Genomic DNA, 22,656 nt, shown 5'->3' with positions numbered 1-22,656 from the left:
TTTCATACTTAATTAAGAAAGAGAAGGAACTTAGCCTTTATCGTGATATAGATTTGATTGACTTAGGCCCACATATCCGCAAGGGTCAGCCAAATTTAAATTGTAAACATGTTTTTAGAAAATCTGAATTCCCCAGCACAACTGGCTTGAGTGATTGGAAACAAGATGCAGGACCCCAACACAGACACTGAGTAGAATGACATCTTAGACAAGAAGGGCATCTTACCCACCAAGGAAAGTCTAAAAGAATCGGAAGAGGAGGCAGAAGAGGAGCAGTGCATCCTTCAGCAGTCAGTGGTGACAACATACGAAGATATGACTTTGGAAGAGCTGGAGGATCATAAAGACGAGTTTAATGAGGAGGATGAACATGCTATTGAAATGTACAGATGGCAGAGACTCGCTGAGGGGAAAGCAATTAAACTGAAGAATAAATTTGGAGAAGTTTTGAAGATCTCAGGGAAGTATTATGTTCAAGAAGTTACCAAAGCCAGTGAGGGCTTGTGGGTCATCTTGCACCTTTGCAAACAAGGAATTCCCCTCTGTGCCCTGATAAATCAGCACCTCAGTGGACTTGCCAGGAAGTTTCCTGATGTCAAATTTATCAAAGCCAATTCAACTACCTGCATACCCAATTATCCTGATAGGAATCTGCCCATGATATTGGTTTACCTGGAAGGAGACATCAAGGCTCAGTTGATCGGTCCTCTGGTGTTTGGCGGCATGAACCTGACAAGAGATGAGTTGGGGTGGAAACTGTCTGAATCTGGAGCAGTTAAGACGGACTTGGAGGAAAACCCTAAGAAGCCGATTGAAGATGTGTTGCTGTCTTCAGTGCGGAGCTCTGTCCCCATGAGGAGGGACAGCGATTCCAAGGGTGACTGAGGCTGCAGCTGCTATCACATGCTGAACTTTCTTGTGACAAATTGTCTGGATTTTTTTAAGAAAAGAAAAAGCAAGAATGAATCCTTCTGGTTTTTAGTTTTGTATAAATTATGTTTCAAATCTTTACATTTTAGAAATAATCATTGCTGGAAATTCTGTTAAATATTTTGGAACTCTTTTTTTAAACTATAGTATTTCCTCTAAAGAAAATTAAAACCAGCTATTGGTATGGCCAAAAAAAAAAAAAAAAAGAATGAAAATCTGAATTCCAGAGGATTAAAATATCTCTGTTTGGGAACATCTCTCCTGGCACACAGCTGAAGTAAGTGCCTGCAGATGGTCCCAGCCCTGTTGAGGGGAACTGTGTTGGGGTCTAGCATGCATTGTGCTGGGCCCCTGTCAAAGCTGATGAGTTCCAATCTAGAATTTTGATTAGGAGGAGGGAGGTATGTTAGGAGCCAAGTCAGCTGCACAAAGCCTGATTGGAAAAAACTTCTGTATTGTTTTGTGCTTTTCCAGATTTTTCTATTTAAAAATAGTGCCCATTAAGAGGGAGTGCTGATATCATTACCATCCTCTCCAAAAGGGGACAGGAACTGGGAGGCTCTGAGGAAACTAGGTATGGCCCATACAGCAGATAGGACAGATTCAGCCAAAAGACAATAAGCTCTTGGTTAAGCTGCGCCAGGAATACTATCAATTACTGTTTCCTGGGATGAATTTAGGAAAAACCTAAGAATTAAATTGCGCTCAAAGCACATGAATTGCAGTTTCATATGCTGTTTTTCTAGAACCTCTACTAGGATATTTATAATAGGGTTTTGGTTTCTTTCCAGACTTGAGAGAACATTCATCTAAAATTACATTTTTTCAGGTCAGTTTTGGCCAGATGTTCTTTAGATAACTCATGAACATTCTTTTATTTTGGCGGGGGAGGTGGTAGAGCATGGTCCCTTGAACCCTTTTTGAACCTTTTTGGTAGATACTGTTTGTTTCCTCATTCCCTCTTTATTTTCTCTTCTCTATTCTCGAGTCTCTGTAGAGGCTGACCTGTGGGCCAAATCCTATTTCTGCAGATCTTTGCCCCCAGTAAAACAAAACAAATAGACCATCTTTCACTTTTCAGAATTTTCAAGACTATGTCAATGCTTTGAGTAAGTCAGACCTTTGTGTAGAATACATGAATATCAGCAGCAGCAGTGATGAGTTGGCCTCTTCCAGAAGGGAATTCACTGCATGGGTGTGGGCCACTGAGTTAAAGTGTTTCACAGCCCACTTTGCTACCCTAGCCTGGTTCCTGAAATGGTTCAAACAAAGTGACAACTTAAATCATCAGAACAGAAAAAAAAAAGATTATTAAGTGCACTTTCTTTTATGTGATTTTTATTCTTGTTTGTTTCATATGAACTTTATGTGAACAAAGGGACCTTGGTGAGTACATGTACAGCCAAATCAAACTTTAACAGAATCCCCTAAGATAAAACAGAAACTATGGGAAAAGTTTTTCTTATGAGGTATTTGTTCTGTCCATTCTTTGAAATACTCGTTTCTAACACTGCTCTTTAGTAAGGAAAAAAGTCATTTTTCTTTGTATCTAGACTATTGAAGTCATTATATTTGTGATGGGAAATTTTTAAGTATGTGAAGTAAAGAGAGTGATGGGAGGCTGAGTTGGAAAGAACACAACACCTAATTGAGTCCCCTCTTCGTCTGGTGAATTAGTATTGTGCCCATGCTCATGAACTAGTGTATTTTCTGTTTTTAATTTCCTCAATTTTCAAACTGTAAAATAAAATATTATGGTGTCTGTTTCCTGGGAACAGAAAACACATGTAAGTATTTGAGAAATTTGAGACAGAGAAATTTGGTTTGAAGCTTGTCAAAAAGATACATGAAATCAAGCCCCAATAAAATATTTTTCTTGCTTGCATTTGGTTTATCATGATTGGATTAAATTATTCTTTGTAACACACTCCTGAATGATTTTATAACAAATACATAAATAGGAGGATTACTTAAATGCCATTATGCTAACAATACCTACAATTTTGGTCATTGCACAGACATGACACTTAAAAATTAGTATACATGTGTAGACTTTGGTTTAAGTCTTTTAGTAAAACAGGACTTTGAGCTTTTATTATTATCAATTAATATTTTAGGGTGCCCAAGACAAGAGGCAGATGGAACCTGCAGCCCCGCACCTTGTCTTCCCTTCCCATCCCTGGCTCTTTGTGGCAGGACTCCCATGCAATCAAGCTGTATTAGTTTTCTATAGCTGCTGTAACAAATTAACCACAAATATAGTGGCCTAAAACCATGCCAATTTATTATCTTGTGGTTCTGAAGATCAGAGTCTAAAATCAAGGTCCCAGCAGGGCTGCATTCCTTCTGGATGCCCTATGGGGAGAATGTCTTCCCTTGCTTTTTCTCTCCTCTCCAGGCTGCCTACATTCCTTAGCTCAGAGCCCCTTTATCTCATCACTCCAACTCTTACTTCCATCACCACATCTCCTACTACTGACTCTGATCCTCCTCCCTCTCTCTTGAAAGATTCTTGTAATTACATTGGGCCTGTTCAGATCATCCAGGATAAGCTTCCCATCCTGAGATCCTTAACTTAATCACATTTGTAAAGCGTCCTTACCATAGAAGGTAACATATTCATAGGCCCTGGGAACTAGGATGTGGATGTCTTTGGGAGGCCTACTACATGTGTGAACTCTCCAGGCCCACACTGTTACAGCTCCATCCTTTACCATCACTGACCCCTACGCTAGAACTGTTTTGTCTGCCCTTGGGAGAACCTCCCCAGGCAAGGGCTCACACAGGTCCTAGGAGTGGCTCTGTTACCAGTAGAGGGTCTTGACTTTAATTTGTCCAGGTTCTTGGCATTTTGAACAAAGAATTAGACACAATGCACAGCAAAGCAATGAAAGAATGAAGCAATGAAAGCAGAGATTTATTGAAAATGAAAGTATACTTCACAGAGTGGCTGTGGGCCATGCAGTGGCTCAAGGACCCCGGTTACAGGATCTTCTGGGGTCCAAATACCTTCTAGAGGTTTTCCATCGGGCTCTTGGCATACACCCCATGCAAATGAAGTAGTGGCCTGTGATCAGTCTGGTTGATTGCAGAAAGCCTTGTTTTTGGTCTGTGCTTCTCCTCATGCGTCAAAGAGTTGCCTTCTGCAACCAATCAGAGGCTGATGTGAGGTCACAAAATTATGCTCCTATGCAAACACCTGATTGGTTGCAGAAAGCAACTAATCAAAGGTACTTTCAACTTTCCATCTGCCAGGCAGAAATGGGGGAGGTTTGCAAAGGGAGTAACCTTTGGTCCTTTTGTTACTTAGATGTGAAAAGTTGGGGTTTTCCTTTTGATTTAGTTCTAGGAAGTCAGCGTGAATCAGCCTTAGGTGTCCTGCCTCCCGACCCTATTCTCCTGCTTCAGCTCAGACCAATTGAACAGGGAATTCCAGGATCCCTGGTACCTGGAAGGCTGTCAGGGTTTAGGAGAAGGTCAGTGCAAGCTCAGTGTGGGCACAGGGCTCTCAGACTCCTTGATGCATGAGGAGGAGCACAGACAAAAAAAGGCAAAAGTGGAACCCTCTAAGTCTAAAGGCCCAGAGCAGGGGCCAGATGCTGGCGTCTACAAGCAGTGTTCCTCCAACAGCCAGGCAAGCAGCATGATTGAATGCCTGGAGGTGGGCTGTGGTCAAATGGAGACTTTCAGTCCATTATAAAGGAGGCAGTAGAAATACAGTGCCAGGGAAAGGGGCCCAGTGTTGCTACATCTTAGCAAAACTGAAAATCTATTTTCATTTTGTTTTAAACAATGTGCAAGCCAAAAAAATAGGTGGGGGGGACCAGATATGGCTCTTAGCCCTTCAATTTGCAACTGACCCCTGGTTCAGATGAATGAGCACAGCATACCTAGGCATAGACGACGTTTTATTGAATGAGTGAACAATGAACTTCAATGTCAAATTCAGAGATGGTGCATTAAATAAATTACCCAAAGCTGAAAAATTCATCCCTAATTATGTCACATTGTTCAGTAGGCTCATCAGAGATTCAGCAGGGAGATAACATGACAACTTTAAGATAAATATTAATAAAATGTCCACAATATGGCAATGCCTTCCATTTGTATAAACCCTTTTCCATGATAAATTTCACAGACAAGAAATAAAGCCTACAAATTAAATCCCCTTGCCAGTGAAAATTCCAAAGTTAAAGTCCAAAGGAATTAAAGTCCAAAATTGGAAGCTTTTCTGTGGAGCTGAAAATCCAAAGGAATCAAATTTCCCATCACAAAGCTGAAGTTCAAAATTACTTCAGAAATTTCTAAGAAGTTGCTTCATCATCATTTAGTCATTTGACAATTATTTATGGAGCTTCTACCGTGCACCAGGCACTGTGCTAGGTCCTGAGGGGAAAGCGGTGAATAAGAGGCAACCATGGCCTTGTGGAGCTGATATTTAGATAGGGAACCACATAAGCAAGTAAAATATGTAGTATTTTAGTGATGATTGCTAAGGAGAAAAAAACTAGGAAAATTGAAGGTAGGGACGGTTTGAAATTTTAGATAGAATGGCCAAGGATAGTTCCATTGAGAAGGTGACTTTTGAGAAAAAGCCTGAAGGAAACGAGGGAGGTAGCTTGGCAGATACTTGGTGGGAGACTATGCCAGGATGAGGGAGTGCCAAGTATAAAGGCCTGTGTTGGGTGTGGCCTGGTGTGCTTGAGGAACAGTGGAAGGCCAGAGTGGCTGGAGCAGAGAGAACAGAGATGGGGGATAGTAGAAGGTGGTGGTCAGAGCAGAAAAGGGAGCCAGAGCATGGAGGGTTCTTAAAGATAAGAACTCTGGCATTTACTCTGAGTAGGATGGGAGTGCTTGGAAGATCTTGAGCAGAGAAGTGACATGCTGTGACTTGTTGTTTAAGTCAGACCTCTCTGGCTGCCGCGTTCTAAAGAGGCTAAAGAGAGTAAGGACAGAAGTAGCGACACCAGTTAGGAGGCCATTGTAATACCCCTGGGAATAGCTGTTAGTGTGAAAATTTGGAGGTGGAAATGGTGGTAATGAGAAGAGGTCAGATTCTGGATCAGTTTTGATCGTTCATATAACAGGATTTTCTCATGTATCTGGCTTGGGTGTAAGGAGAAGAGAAGTAATGAATGGCACCATGGTTTTGGTTTAAACAACCAGAATGGAATTGCCGTTATGAGAATAGGAATGACTGGGAAGGAAACAGAGTTTGAAGGAAAAATCAAGGGGCAATCAGGGTACATATTAAGTCCTAAACATCTATTAGACATGCAAAGTAGATGAGTAGGTATTTGAAGGTATAGATCTGCAGTTCAGGGGAAAGGAGCCAGACTGGAGATATAAATTTGGCGATTGTCAGCATGTAGATTTTATCTAAAGACATAGGACTGGATGAGATCACCTGGAAAGTATGTGTGGACAGAAAAAAGAAGAGTTTCTAGACCTAAGCCCTGGGTGACTCCAATGTAGAGATCAGGAGGATGAGGGGGAACCAGCAAAGGAAAATGAGAACAAGCATTTTGGAGGGTAGGAAGAAGAAATCATTTTGTGAACGTACTGAACAGGTGTGTCAAATGATGCTGGGAGGTGAAGGCTGAGAATTGACCATTGGCTTTAGCAACATGGAAGTTAATGGAGACTTTTGTATGAGTAGACTGAGCTAGACTGATGGACACTCTGGTGCCTGGGTACAGCTGAGGCTCCTTCAACAGCTCTAGCCTGGCTATCATCCTGGAATGGATGTAGTTCTCTCAAGTACTGAAGCACTAGGAAGTAGAGTTAGACACAAGACCACCCAAGTGGATCACTTTTTAATACATCTGAAGAGTTGATAATTGACCTAAGATTATTATAGAACCAGCCCCATCCACTTGAAATTAAAAATAAGACAGTCTGTAGGTCCTAAAGAATTATTTTAGGCACAAGGATATTCCCCAAACCAAGTATTTATTATTGTCAAATATAATAAATACAAATAGCAGAAATACAATGACACTGAGTAAAGGAGGGTAGGTGGAGAAAATCTTGATTTCAGTTACACCAGGATCCAGTAAACCTACCATACTGGAGAGCATGACCTGTGAATTCACACTAAATGGAAGAAATATCACATGCACAAACACTACCACTGCAGCCACCCAGAAAGAGAGAGAGAGAGAGAGGAGAAAGGAAACCCCAGCGGCTTTCCCCACAGTATAAACCTTGCCTCCCTAAAGCACAGACTGGGACCATGTAAGTGTTCATGTTTCCTGCAGGCAGTTGATACCCCAAAGAGAAAAATTGAGTGACGAAGGGCTGAGGCTCCACATTCCTAGTTTCTATCCCCAAAGAACTGATTAGAGAAAACACTGCTTCTCCCCTAGGATGGTGAGGCAGGGAGGAGAGAGGCTAGCAATAACCCTCCAGGAGTCCTCCTAAACACAACTTCAGGGAAAAGATTTGACTTCTGTGCCTCAAACTCCAACAAACACAACAGGAAAGGGAATTCAAACCATTTTATTTGATTGGTTCTTTGGTATAAAATTGATTGGGAATAATGATAAATATGTCTTTGGCTACAATGAAATTAGAAACATGTGAGTTTTCAACATTCAAAATCTCTCTTATTCTGGATGTAGAATATTTATACACATAATCTTAGATGTGCATGTGTGCATGTCTGTGCATGATCAGGGAGAAACTAGAACCCCCTTACTTCTTGTTGAGTCCTTGAACTGTCCCATCCACTGATGAGAGCACTTATTATAATAAAAATATCATTCTAACCAATCTGTTATAAACTCATGAACAAATCTGTGTTGAGTCCTTCATTTAAGACAGATAAAGATTACAAGTCCTCTTTGTCCTTCTAGAAAATTGGAACAATCTGGCCTGGCGCGGTGGCTCACACCTGTAATCCCACCACTTTGGGAGGCTGAGACGGGCGGATCACCTGAGGTCAGGAGTTCTAGATCAGCCTAGCCAAAATGGTGAAACCCCGTCTCTACTAAAAATACCAAAAACTAGCTGGGCGTAGTGTTGGTCACCTGTAATTCCAGCTACTCAGGAGGCTGAGACAGAAGAATCGCTTTAATCCAGGAGGCAGAGGTTGCAGTGAGCCAAGATCGTGCCATTGCACTCCAGCCTGGGCAAGAAGAGGGAAACTCCGTCTCAAAAAAAAAAAAAAAAAAAGAAAGAAAGAAAAGAAAATTGGAACAATCCTATCAGGTCATATAAAATATGGCTTTTCTTGTCAAGTCTTTATGAAGATCCTGTTTGTTGTTTTGTTGTTACCTTAAAATGCCTGTCTCACCTCTCTCTCTCCAGCTCTCTCTCCAGCTGTCTCTCCAGCTGTCTCTCCTTTACTCCGTCAGCATTTAAAATTCTACTTTTCCATGGAGGCATCCGTAATTAATCCCACCAGCTCTTATCAGCACTGGCATCCCATCACTCTCACATGCACTGTGTGCACTGTGGCTTTTGTAGGTCATGGTCCTGCTTTGTTGTTGGTTGTTGATATCCTTGTGTGTCGAGTAGACACGTTTGCACACAGCCTCTTGGAAGGAAAATGCAACTCCACAGGTGACTTGAAGCAGAAAGTTTTATGTTCTCTGAGCCACCGTATAGCAGTAAGTAGACTTGCTTTAAGTGTCTTATAGATTGATTGAGCTTAATTCAAATCATATACAGGACATGTAAATGCTTTGGAAAGTATATAATACTATCTGATTACAAGGTGCTGTTCTGATTGCTGGTTAATGCAGTTTAGTTCTCCGTTCTGTTGCATGTTAGAATCACATGGGGAGATTTAAAAAAACTCTAATGCCCAGGCCCCATCCCCTTGGAATTCTGAGTTCATTGCTCAGGGATGCAAAGCAGGCATCAGCATTTTTTAAAAGCTCCCCTCCCTAAGTGAACCACAACCCTGGTTTGCTGTTTCTTGCCAAGTAAGTCTTCCCCCAACGGTCACATGACTCACTCCTGCATTTCATCCAGATCTTTGTCAAATGTCGCTGCCTCAGAGAGCCCTTCCTCTACCCCTCTGTCTGAAATAGTCCTCCCCACTCTCACCCATAGCTTTCTAGCCTCTCAAAGTGCTTTTGTGTTTTTCAAAGCATTTAATGGTTACCTGATATGATACTAATATGTGGAATGATAAGGAAATGAATTTCATTCAGTGCAGGAATGGAGACCTGCCCTCCCATAGAAGCATCTCTAAATTTCCAATCCCCTGTTATTTTAAGAATACCAACCACAGAATGGAATGCCAGCCTAAATCCCCCTGGCTGGTGGGAGAAGGCAGATGATGATAGAGGAAGCCTGGGTTAAAAAAAACAAAAAAGTGAGAAACATGGTTTAAAACATTTCAAAAAGAAAGGGGAGGGGATAGAGTTGATACAATCTTTTTTAGAAATTGAAAGCAAGACTTTGGCAGAGGCCAAGTTGGCAAATGGAAAGAAACCTCATCCCTGCAATTACAGAACCAAAATCCGGATTGAGTGGATAAATCTAGTTGGTCAAAGAAAAACCCCAAGGTTGATATGAAAATAGTCACAGATGAGATGGGCTCCGATCTTCCTCCATACCACACCTTGCACCATGAGAATGATTCCCAGATGAAAGAGAATGAGAGGTCATGGAGTGAGGAGGAGGTTTGGGAGCTGGGTGGGAGTTCTGAGGAGGTGAGCACATGGTGTGGAGAAAGAGGCTCTTGGGTCAGCTTGCTTGGATTTGATTTCAGAACCTTGGCTTTTAAATATAATTTATTTAACCTCAGGAGCTGTGAGGACTTACACACTTGACATTTCTTCCTGGGCCTTCACTTCTGAAGATGACAGAAACTCCTGATTCATTTGGGGTGTTATGAAGATTAAATGAAATAATATGTAAAAGTTCGTAGCAGAGTACTTGGGCAACAGTAAGTGCTTAATAAATGTGTATTATTAATAATGCCTTTTTAAAAGGGAGTGAGCTGTCAGAGAAAGCTGGAAAAATTTTTCTTTAGTCACATAGCACTCATCCCAGGGAGCCGAGGACAGGGCATGTGACCTAACTTTGACTCTTCCCCAAATGAGGGAGGGATTTTCTATTTGTCCCTGTTAGAGAAAACTAGCGTGAGATTAAATGATAAATGGCAGCAATCAAAGTCAGTGAGAAGTGTACACAGCTGTACTTGGATATTTGTCATTTTTGAAAATTTTAGTTAAAATTGAGTGCCTCCTTTATTATGCTGTTAGATATTAATCACTAGCTACTATTTGCTTGTAATTTGAAAAGTTTGCTATTAGAAAAAAGCATAGCAAAATGAAGCACATGCTAAACATTTTCTAACTCTTGACGAAGACTTTGAAAGATTAAGACTAAGGAGGCTTCATGGATCATAATTAAAACACCATTCATTTGGAACCAGCTCCTAAAAAAAACGTTGTGCCTGTGGCCTCAAACTTGGTTAAGTCCTGTAGGTCCTAGAAAATATCACAATTGCTGTAAGTAGCTTATTAATTATTGTGTAGATTTACTTTACATAGGAAATGTGTTCTTGAAAAATTGCAACTAAAACAAATTTTTATAATTTTATTCATTTCTTTATTAACTTATATTGTAATGTCCGTGAAAGTCAATCCTTTGTTTTGGATTGATTTTAAGTCACAGTAACTTCTAATTCTTTGTCAGACATGATAGTTCAAAACCTGTACATGAATACTTGGTGGTATCATGGAATGCAACAGTCTTGTTTACTACGTAAGGGCAGCCTGGTGATACATGCTTTTGCAGATCTGTGGAATTATTATTATTATTTTAAATGACAGTTATGTAATTGTGATATAAATGATTGCAAATTCCCTGAGGGCAAGTAAATGTATCTTCTATTTACTGCAGCACTATACAGTGAAAAAATAAACAGTACCTGGACATGAAGTCGAGACCCAAGAACACACACAGCCTTAACAGCTAACTTATGTCCACAAGGCACCTACTTCTGGTGAACATTAATTTTCTCATCTGCCTTCCTATCTTAAAAATGCATAGGGTCTCAAATGGAATCATACGTATGAGAAATGCAACAACATATGAGAGAACACAATAGAAACCTAAGGTTATCTTTTATAGCAGGTGCTCAACACAGAGCTGTCTAATGATTCATTACCATTGGATATATTTGTTCTTTTAGACTGTAATTTTCATGTTTACTTTTCTTGAGGTAGGGCACTTGTACACTTTGGTGAGCTGTGTTGTTTTTGCTTTTTTTTTAAATATCACGCATATGGGCTTAAAATATTTATTTTGGTTTGCTCAGACTATGTCTTCCAGGTTTTTCTTGAGGTCTTTGTTCCCCCTGCTCCTCCTACCTGTGTGTTCCACCCATGTTTTTAGCAGTTCTGTATATAGTGTAGTCTGATAGCTAGAGCCACAGTGGTCTCTCCCAATGTAAGTTGAGAAACCCCACTGACTCGGAGGGTGGCAAGAATTTAGTGAGCTCCACAGTCAACTTCCCCTGGGCCAGGGATCTCTCAGTTTCCTCCCCTTCAGCTCCACCGACAACCCAAATCAAGAGGAACAAGGTTGCCCATATTAGTTTTCTTTTGCTAGTATAACAAATTACTACAAACTTAATGACTTAAAGTAACACAGATTTCCTATCTTACAACTCTGGGCATCAGAAGTCTAAACAGAGGCGCTGAGCTGAAATCAATGTGTAGACAGGGCTGGTTCCCTCTGGGGACTCTAGCGGAGAATCCTTTCCTTGCATTTCCAATTCTAGAGGAGTGATGAGTTTTTAAATGTATTACCTTGGCTTTTAAATATAATTTATTTAACCATAAGATTATATAATTTAAGTCTAAATAATGACTGTGTTTAACAACCAGCTTACAAAATTTCTAAAAATTTAACATTCAGCTTTCAAGGATCAGTACAGGCAATTACAGCTCACCACTGCCTCTGTATTTCTAAACAATCTGCATATACTGCTGTTTCTTGATTTTTCAATTTTGACACCATCTCCTTATAATGGAAGATGATGATTTAGCTCCTCTCATTCCCCCATTCCCCAGCTCTCCCTCAATTCTCCAATGCACACCTTCTCTTACTCCCATCTTCCCAATATAATACTATCACAATTATGGGTTAAAACAATATTCACTGTTTATGTCATTATGGTTGACTCATTATAGCTAACATATGAGCCACATGGATACATGTGATACTTACATTTCCTTTCTTGTACAACTTTTTTATTCTCCTGGACTTAATTGCCAATGGCTACAGCTCCAGGAGAGCAGAACAATTTTCTCAGTAAGGGTCAACATTTCTGGTGCTCTAGTGGTTTCTTGTTCGTGTGTTTCTTGGAGCTGTCTTTATGGAACTCTCTGCTCTCCTGTGTCAATCAGGAGTGATTATTCTCTAAACCTACTACATACTTTTGTTCTGAGAATCCACTTCGTCATCATCTTCAGAGGATTCCCCTGTTTCTTGTGTTGGATGTCCTCCATGGCCTTCATGTCCTTGTCTTTCCAAGTTTTAATCCTTGTTTTTATAGAACCTAACCTCCGGTAGTTTCCTGAGGCAGCAGCTTAAGAAAGCATTCATTGGAGGTAAGTTTTAATACTTGCATGTATGAAAAGATATTTATCATGGTCCAGTTCTTGATTTCAATATTAGCTTGGAATACAATTCTTCACTGGAAATCATTTCCTCTTAACATTTTGAAGACAATGTTCCATGGTCTTCTTAAGTACAATGCTGCTTTTGAAAAGTTTCAAAAATGCAATTCTGATTTCTAAGCCTTTAAAAAATAATAACCTATCATGTATCTCTAGAAACTTTTGAATCTACTCTTTATCTCTGACATTCTAAAAATTTCACAATAATATGCCCTATTGGGGTCTTTTAAAAATTTATTGTGCCAGGCCTTTGGGCATATGGGCACATTCAGTCTGGAAGCTCATGCCCTTTGTTTTGGGAAATGTTCTTATATTACTGTTTTGGGAACATGCTGATATTTTCTCTTACAGAATTTCTATTGTTCATGATAGAACAAGGACATCTTGGTTTAATGCACTACTCTTCTTATCCTTTCTCTCTATTCTTCTTCCTCACACTTCTTTTCTTTCTTTTTATGCTATGTGTAGGAAGATTTCTTAAATTGTGTCTCCAAAATTGTTTATTAAACTTAAAAAATCTCTGCTATCATACATTTAGCTTCTAGAATCTCTTTGTTAATTTGCTAAGGGGTCTTTATCTAGCCTCCTATTCTTGGTCATGGATATAGTATTTTATGCCTTTCTGAGGCTATTAATGATCATTGTATTAGGGTTCTCTAGAGGGACAGAACTAAAAGGATATATGTATATATGAAGGGAAGTTTATTAGGAGAATTGACTCACATGATCACAAAGTGAAGTACCACAATAGGCCGTCTGCAAGCCCAGGAGCAAGGAAGCCAGTCCGAATCCCAAAACCTTAAAAATAGGGAAGCCGGCAGTGCAATCATCAGTCTGTGGCTGAAGGCCCAAGAGGCCCTGGCAAATCACTGGTGTAAGTCTAAGAGTCCAAAAGCTGAACAACTTGAAGTCTGATGTTCGAGGGCAGGAAGCATCTGGCACAAGAGAAAGATGGAGGCCAGAAGACTCAGCAAGCCTAGTCCTTCCAACTTCTGCCTGCTTTATTCTAGCCATGCTGGCAGCACCCAGATTGAGGGTGGGTCTGCCTCTCCCAGTCCACTAACTCAAATGTTAATCTCCTTTGGCAACATCCTCACAGCCATACCCAGAAATGATACTTTGCACCCTTCAGTCCAATCAAGTTGACACTCAATATTAACCATCACAATTGTTAAATTTTGTCTGCCTCAGACATTTTTTGTTTCTTCCAAGTTCATTTCTCCTCTTGTTTTGTTGCATGTTTTTCTTTGGAGATTGTTCTCAAGTATCTGGTCATTCTGTTTTCCATTCATAATTAAGTGCACTATACTAACGAGCTCATTGGAAGCTGTGTGTGCAGGAATGGAGCTCCTTGGGATTCTCTGTGGGGCTATCATCCAGACACTTGTTCATTTTGTTGAGGAACCCATTAATATCTGTACTGTAGACTTTTCTCTAGGGCTATTCTATTTCTTCCAAGAGAAATCCTCCAATATTTTGCCAGGCTGCTGACATTCTAGATGCTGAGTACAGGATGGGAACTGTGAATCCCATTTTCAGCCTCTGGTCTTACTCCCACTCCCTGCTGTGCCTTTTGTTCAGAACCTCTCTGGTTCAGTCTTTTGTGAGTAAACCTCCAGTATCAGGCTGGGATAGGGGAGGAAGTTGCCTAGCTGTAGGGTAGAGAAGAGTGTGTTGGAACAAAAATGCTTTCTAACTACCTTTTTATCACCCTTCTTGTTTTCAGTTCCACCTCTCACTTTTATTTTCAGAGGTATCTGGTGCCTCTAGTTCCTGAGCTTTTTCTGGCTTTTGAAGAGCAAATCATTGACTTCAATCGCTGCAGATGGTTAATTTCAGTTTTGCTCCACTCTGTAAATCCAATGACGTGTGAAACTGCTTTCCATTTTCTGAAATTTTGTTGATATCTCTCTTCTGATGTTATCTCTTCTTCATCCTCTTTTATGTGTGTATTTAAATTTTTACATTCCTTTACTGTCATTTTATTAGAGTTTTGGCTGGGAAATGATACCAATGAGTTTATTTAATATGCCATTTTTAACATGAAGTTTGTATATGTGGTGGTAAGGGTTTTGTTGTTTTAACCAAATTGCTCTCCAAAAAGACTGAATCAATATCTATCCCACTGACAATGTCAGTGCTCATTACTCTGCATCCTTGCTAACACTAGGTATTATAAGTATATATTTGTATCTTTGCTAATTTGTCAGGAAATATTTCATATCTCATTGCTATGGTGAACTGGTTTGCCTGGGGCTAACAGTTTTCTGGGATGTGGAATATTCAGTGCTAAATCCAAGAAAGTCTTGGGTAAACCAAAACAGGTTGGCCACCTTATTAATTGCTTTAATTTAATTAACTTATAATTTCCCCCAAAACTCTCCAAAGCTGAATTAATCATTGATACTGAAAGAAGAAAGAACTCTCTCTTGTTCTCCTTCTTTTACTTCCATTGACTTGACATCTCCCCCTGCTTCAACAATCACCAGACTTTGACTTGCTGTCCTCTTCTGCATGCAAATCTCTGCCTTCTTTTCCTCTGGAAATAGCAGAGCAAATCAAAGGTGCTGTCTGGAGGTGTGCTAGCAGGATCAATGGTATTAGCAAAGAAGTCTGAAGCCCCTATTATATTATTTCTTTGGGCTTTATGCTTGAAGACTAAACTCAGTGAAAAGTCAGAGTTCTGTGGGAGAGAGAAGTCAGAATGCCTTTGAGTGAGTAGATATGCGCATCTGTGCCTTTTTGGCTGTGTCAGTATTAGACTGTGTTTGGGTTGGGAGCCATGTTGGAAATTCATGCCAAAGAGAAACTGAGAAATTGTGCTCCCAAATAGGTCTTATCGAAACTATCTCAATCAGAAGAACTGTGAATCTAAAAGGAGACAGAGTTAGAGGAGGAAGATGGACAGTGTTATATACTCAGTGAAAGTTAAAATTTGAAGCAAATCTTAACATCCTATTATTTATTCAGTATGTTGCTATTATACAGCCTTATGGTAGCAATGCTTGGTTCATAAGCAATTCTGGAATTATCTTCATTTATTTACTCAGTGGACACTTGGGATTAGAGGTAAAGGAGCTCACAGCACGGTAGGGAAGAGAGTCACGTATATAATATACCAGAGGTATTAGTGAAGTGCTGTGAGTGTGTGCACACTGGAAGGAATAGTTTACCTGAGGAGTGGGGAAGAGAGTCAAAGTAGATAAGGCTGTATCAAAGGTGGGCATCTGAATGGCTCCTAATGGAGAGGCAGCAATTTGCCAGGAGCAGAAGGAGTCAGGACATCATAAGCAACCTGTGTGTGTGTTGTGACATGGCACTGTGAATGGCTATTATGTGTTTGAGGATTGTATCTGGCTTTGTGGAGAGCAGCAAGCTATGGGGCTGGGTAAGTAGGATGAGCCTGGATTCCAGGGGCTCCTTTATACCTTGCTAAGGAGGAGGATTTTCTACCATAGAGGATATTTTATTGACTCATTAAGTATACCATAAGTTTTCATATTTATATAAATAAGCTCTGATATTTTAGTTCACTTAGACTAGCAGTTTTCTTTTTTTTTTCTTAATAGCAGCACCATTTCTTCAAATAAAATCTTACATATAAGCCCATGTAGAAACATGTAAGATCATGCTGGGCGTGGTGGCTTGGACGTGTGAAAAATGACAGTAAAGGAGTCTTTGCACTTTGAGAGGCCAAGCTTGGCAGATGGCTTGAGGCCAGGAGTTCAAGGCCAGCCTGGGCAACATAGAGAAACCTCATCTCAAAGAAAAATATAAAAGTTAGCCAGGCATGGTGGCGTGTGCCTGTGGTCCAAGCCACTCTGGGGGCTGAAGGGGGAGAATTTACGTGAGCCTGGGAGGTGGAGGTTGCAGTGAGTCAAGATTACACCATTGCACTCCAGCCTGGGTGACAGAGCAAGACCCTGTCTTAAAAAGGACCAAACCAAACCAAACAAAAATAAACAAAACAAGAAACATGTAAGATCAGAGCTGCTGTAGTTGATCCAGGGTTGGGGCTTAGATCCCATTCTTCATCTTTTCCTCTTCCAAAGCTGCCTCCAGGGAACCCCTGGTGTCCTGCAGAGGTGAGTCTGAAACCCACCAACAGCCTGAGATTAAACCCTGAGTGTGTCACAGCAAGAAGTATGAGTGTTCATGAAGATATCTATATTTGATCATCTCTGGACTTCAAATAAAGGAAGGGAAAATGATTACTAAGACCTTATAATTAGAAGCAAATAACATGACATCAACAATACAATTGATATGTTAAGAGATTGAGCTTCTAAGACACCACTGTTTGTTATTTCTGTCTTTGTGGCTTCTCATTGTTGGTTCTGGGGGTCATCCCTCTTCCCTCTGATTTATGTCTTATGTTTCATGTTTTCTCTCACCTATGTCATTTTCCACCTATGTACTTGTACTCTACTTTCCATCTGAGGCCCTGACGCATCTCTGTCAAGATGCGTGATGATCATTGCAAACTCTTATTATCATCCCCTCTAAACTTGAGATTCAATTTCTTGAGTATATCCATGTCTTTAAATGTAGCCATTTCTATCAGGATTGACTATATTATGCTGCTCTAACAAACAGCCCCCCAAATCTCAGTGGCTTATTGAAACTAAAGTTTATTTCTCACTCACATGAAATCCTCTATGGGTAGAAATGACTCTCTGGAGTTGCTCATTTAGATGTGCACTCAACATTCTAGGCTGCCTCTCATCTTATGATGATTCACTTCCAGGAGAAGGTAAGACTGAGGGATCTCACATGAGCAATCTAGTGCTCTGGCCTAGAAGTGACAAATATCACTTCTGCTCACAACTCATTGGCTAGTGCTAGTCATGTAGTCCTATCCAATAGCAAGGGGATGGGGTATTATCCTCCTAAGTGTCTAGAAGAGAAGAGGGTATACTCCCTCTCCACTACTTGCAACTACTCTTCTTCCTGTTAGGGATACTAGTCCCGTCTGACTGCCTGACACTTGCTCATTCTTCATGCTTGTTTCCACGTGTCTTCTCTGACTCCTCTTCTTCCTCCCTCCGCTCCTCTTCCTCCCCAGCAACCTCATCAGGAGACTCTGACCCGTGTGTCCAAGCACTGTGCTCACTTCTAACCCAACCCTGCCCTCGCTGCTATATTTGTGTGGGCGTGCCAGTCTTCCCCAGTTGGACCAACACAATGGCATTATTGATCTCAGTATCCCCAGTACCTAATAGTGCATGCTACTTGTAGGTACTCATTGAGGTTTATTTTGTAAGATGAATGAATGTTGCAAATTCCTAAACATGTGATTCAGATGCCCAATCTTACTCTGTTACTTTATGAAAATTTTTTAAAGCTATATGATGTTATATCAAAATATGTTGTTATACTTTAGGATAATCAGTGTGTTAGCCCTGAATTTAAGCATAAGTCTCATTTTTTTCCATGGGAGTCTAGGAAAGCTATATGTTTATTCAGCAGTAAAATACAGTTTGGAACTTAGATAAACTATTGATCAATTTCTGGTCTTATGCTAGAAGGAATAAAGCATCAGGAAAAAGAAAAGACTTGCTGTCAAGACCAGGAAAATTTGACAATAGAGTATTAGAATGCAGGAAATGAGGGGAAGTGGAAAGGCAGCAAGTGGGAGAGAAAAAGTACAGGGACAGTAGAAAGTGAATGTAGGAGCTTTCTGACCCATGCACTTCAGGAATACAAAAATGCTGTTTGGTGTCTTAGGTTGCAAGTAACCAAATTAAAACCAGTTTGAAAGTAGAGTGAGACAGCTGTCATCATAAGAAGAACAAAAACCAAATACCGCATGTTCTCACTCATAGATGGGAATTGAACAATGAGAACACATGGACACAGGAAGGGGAACATCACACTCTGGGGACTGTTGTGGGGTGGGGGGAGGGTGGAGGGATAGCTTTAGGAGATATACCTAATGCTAAATGACGAGTTAATGGGTGCAGCACACCAGCATGGCACATGTATACATATGTAACTAACCTGCACATTGTGCACATGTACCCTAAAACTTAAAGTATAATAATAATTTTTTTAAAAAAGGGTAGAATTCATATTTTATTGTCATCCAGATGGCAGTTGGGTTTATAGTCTCCATACTTTATACTTTATGTAAATAAAAATAATTACAAGTTAAAAAAAAAAATGGTGGCTGCTTGTATGCAGGGACCAACACCCATCTCCAGGGCAGCAGCTGGTGCACATTTCAAGCACAGACCATAAGAGCTACCCCAGGCAGCACCTGCTACCAATAGTGCAAACAACTCAGAGAGACCTCGTTGGCACAAGGGAATACTCTCTCCTTTCTGAGTAAAGAGCAAGTAGAACTAAAGGTTTCACATTTTAAACATACTTTACATTCCTCCTCTTCTGGGGCTCAAGCCTACTTTTGGGCCAAAGCAGATGTTATATCTGACATAGAGTCCTCGGAGCAGCAGTTGTTCCTGAAAGTTCCTTTTTGCATCTTTGTGCCTCATGCAGTGGCTTACAGGTCAACCAGGCTTCTCCCCTGACTTTTGATGTGTAAGAGCTTGTGTTTCAAATGGGTTTGGTTTTCTTAATGTCACCCTAGGTTGGTGGAAAGGAGAGTAAATGGAAATAGCGGGGAGCAGGGTCCCCTGGGGAGGTTTAAACAGATGGAAGTCAATTGTCTCTTGAGAATATAGGAGGCTATTGAGTTTTCATTCCACACTCTGCTCCTGTTCTGTCAGCAAAGAACAAGCACTACTCTCTAGCAATTGCTTTCCACTGGACTCCCCTGCCCCAGCCTCCCCACAAAAACCTAGGGATCAACTTAGTTCACTCCAAATTAGAAACTTAAATAGTCATTTGTTTCTTGTTGTCCACAGGGAGAACCATTTTCTTTCATTCTTTCAAAATTGCCCAGGTCTTGTGAAGGGTTATTAACACCAGAAAGAAATACATTTTAATAAGCTTAAATCTCATTTCTACATGAAACCATCACATTTTAGTACTGTGATATTTTGATCCTCCTGTCTTTTAAGCTCTGACACCAAAATTGCCATAATGAAGGTGTTTCACCTCGTCTCATTTATTTTTATGGGATCTTTTATTCCCAAATGTCTTTTCATCCCAGCCAAAGGGAGAAATGTTAATAGATCTGCCATCAAGAAGGTTCCAAAGCTGGCCTGTCAGGTTTTCTGTTTTCTTGTTTATTATCTTTGAACTTTTGTTTTAAATGTTTTAAACACTTACTTACCATGTAACTAAATGCCTGATACTATTGAAAGCACTTTATGGGTTTTAATTGATTTAATGCTCATGAAACCCTGTGAGGTAGGTACTGATATTGTTTTTATTTCACTGATGAGGAAAGTGAAGCAAAGAGGAGTGAAATGAAAGGTGGTGAGTGATGGGACCAGGGTTTGGACATGGGCAGTCAGGCTCTAAAATGTGTGCTTTTAACTACTATGTAATGCTGCCTCACAAATAACTTGTCTCACAAATTGATATTCTGGATCAGAGGATGTTGACTGGCCTGCATATGTGTTTTGTATGGCTCATACACAATTCAGAAGTTTTAAAAATTTACATAGAAATCTGCATTTCCTGACTTCTTTTGAAAATGGGAATACCAAACATCATTAGGCTTGAATTCCCAATACGGCAACAACAGCTGAGCAACAAGCAGCTGTTTAGACCAGGCACCCGCTCTCCAATTTCCACAGTCCCCACCAGTACACATCATAGTATCTACTTAAATTTCCTGCCTGCCTCAGAGAAGCTTCTGAGCTTGTGACCTCTATTCTAGCTGCTCTGTAAATGGACACTGCCCCAGTACAGCAAGGGCCTGCTGCAAAATGCATTTCTTAGTCTTCAATACTTATTTCTCCTTGTAACTGGATTTCTGGTAAGTTATATCTCATGGTAGATCTGGCCCAGAGATAGAGACTGAATGGCAGTGAGTCACTCGCCCTGGCCTCCATTGTTCTGGAGAAGGTTCCAGCCACATGGTTGATGTCAGCTGGTTTTCCAGAGCCAGAGCTGGGTTGCAGGACAGACACACCTGCATCTAATAGTGAAAGGCAAGGTTGAAAGGCCAAGACCAGCCTGAGGTCTGAGGGACCAAGGGCTTCACAGAGGCCAGAAGTTCAGAGGTGGATATAAAAGGTGTTAGGAGAATAAGGAAGTGAAAAGAACATAGTACAGTGTATCAGAGGAGGAGCTCCAGGCTGGCAAATATCACTCCCTCGAGAAAGTTACTGCCTGTCTGCTGAATTCACACTTCCTTATCTATGTGTCTCAGTCCATTCAGGCTGCCATAACAAAATCCCTTAGAATGGGTAATTTATAGATAATAGAAAATTATTGTTCATGGTTGTGGAGGCTGGGAAGTTCAAGTTCAAGATGCCAGAAGATTCAGTGAGGTGAAGGCCTGTTCTTCATTCTCACTGCATCCTCACATGGTGGAAGGGGTGAATTGTCCTCATATGGTAGAAGGGGCAAGAATGTACCCTTCGTCCTGTTTTATAAGGGCACTAATCCCATTCATGAAGGCAGAGCCCTCATGACTCAATCACCTCTCAAAAGGCCCCACCTCTTAATATCACTATAATGGAAATTAGGGTTTAACATAAATTTTGGAAGGACATATTGAGACCATAGTACCGTACAATAAAATCAATACCCCAGCTTCATGGAGTTGTTGTAAAGATTAAATAAGATAGTGTACTCTAAGTACTTGGCGTGTCTGGTGTGATCAGTGCTAACCCAAAGGATCCAGGAGGTCTCGAGTGGCTGCTGAGAATACTAATGGGTGTTTGCAGTCTGCCTGTGTGCAGAGGCAGGTATGGAGTTTGGGTGGGTCCAGTCAGTTCTCAAGGGGCAAATCTAAGACAGAGTTTGATTATTCATAACCTTAACATTGTGTTGCCATCATTTATTTTAATTTTTAGTATATTTATTTATATTTAGTTTTTAGTTTCAAAAGTAAATATGATAGGCAAGAGAGCTAGGGTAGACAAGAGAACTGTGGGTGACAATGCTAAATGCTTTTATCATACTTACTGTTTGTATTTTTTTTTAGTTTAATGAGAATGCCATACACTTCCCTCTCTCTTTACATCTAGAAATATTGTATGAACAATGAATTCATAAGATGCTTGCAACTTCAGTTGAGCTAAGATTTTACGTTTTGTTATTTCTTCACTTCTTTTCTCCCTCACTCTCTTTCTTCCTTACAGAAATTTATAGATTTGTCTTATAATCTAGTTCAGCATTTCCCAAAATGTAAGCTAAAGAACACTAATCTCATAAGATTCTCCAGGAATGACAGGTTTTTGTGATCAAATAAATTTAGGAAATGCTTTATATTTTATCTCTGCTGTAAGATTTACTAAACATGTTGAAACATTACTTCAGTTGCCTTGAAGTAAAACAAAAACAAAAAACACAGAACATTTAGTCCAGTATTTTCTCAAATGCATTTGGCCATGAAACTTTTCTTGAGTAAACCCTATTAACACCCTGCTGGATCCAACTGGACAACTGTCGATCTGGGTCTAACCTTGGAACTGGACTTATTATTGTTACTGCTGCTTTCATTAAAGGTGCTATGTTTTATATTTATAGATTTATCTTCCTCCCAAAGACCTAACTTTAAAAAACTCAGAAGAGCATATCTTCTACCCTCTGCTTCATATATACTGTAATTGAAAGTGTAAGGATACATCATGAGAAAGTAAACATACAACACAGTTAAAAGTTGTTCCAAGTCTTTAAAAATGTTCATATATCTTCTACCTTATTATGGCTCAAGATATAGTAACTTTTGTGGGGTTTTGTCTTTGTTTTTGTTTTATTTTGTGAAAACATCCAAGAGCCCGCAACAGCCTATAGATTTGCAGATCCTTTTCTTTCCTGGGTAGACTTGCATTCAAGGAAAACATTAACCTAACACAAGCTCTTCTTTAAAATAAATGTGTAGCGATCTTTTTCCCTCACAGGCTCTGCACATACTTGTTCTCTTTTTCTCTCATCATTTACTTACAGAAAATAAAACCTGTTAAGAAGCAATTTGTTCTATGTTAGGTTCATTTAT

The 22,656-nt window shown here is 40.1% G+C and overlaps 1 protein-coding gene and 1 pseudogene across 1 annotated transcript in view; both read left to right on the top strand.

Annotated features, from left to right (window-relative positions):
* Positions 1–22,656, top strand: part of NCALD (neurocalcin delta) — a gene marked incomplete at its 5' end in the record, with an annotated part of 333,310 nt that overhangs the window by 143,289 nt on the left and 167,365 nt on the right.
* On the top strand, positions 31–974 carry LOC100433782 (phosducin-like protein 3; annotated as a pseudogene).

Source organism: Pongo abelii, chromosome 7 (assembly GCF_028885655.2).
Source record: "Pongo abelii isolate AG06213 chromosome 7, NHGRI_mPonAbe1-v2.0_pri, whole genome shotgun sequence".
Classification (NCBI taxonomy): domain Eukaryota; kingdom Metazoa; phylum Chordata; class Mammalia; order Primates; family Hominidae; genus Pongo; species Pongo abelii.
Note: the sequence above shows the minus strand (reverse complement) of the source record. Positions and strands in the feature narration are given on the sequence as shown.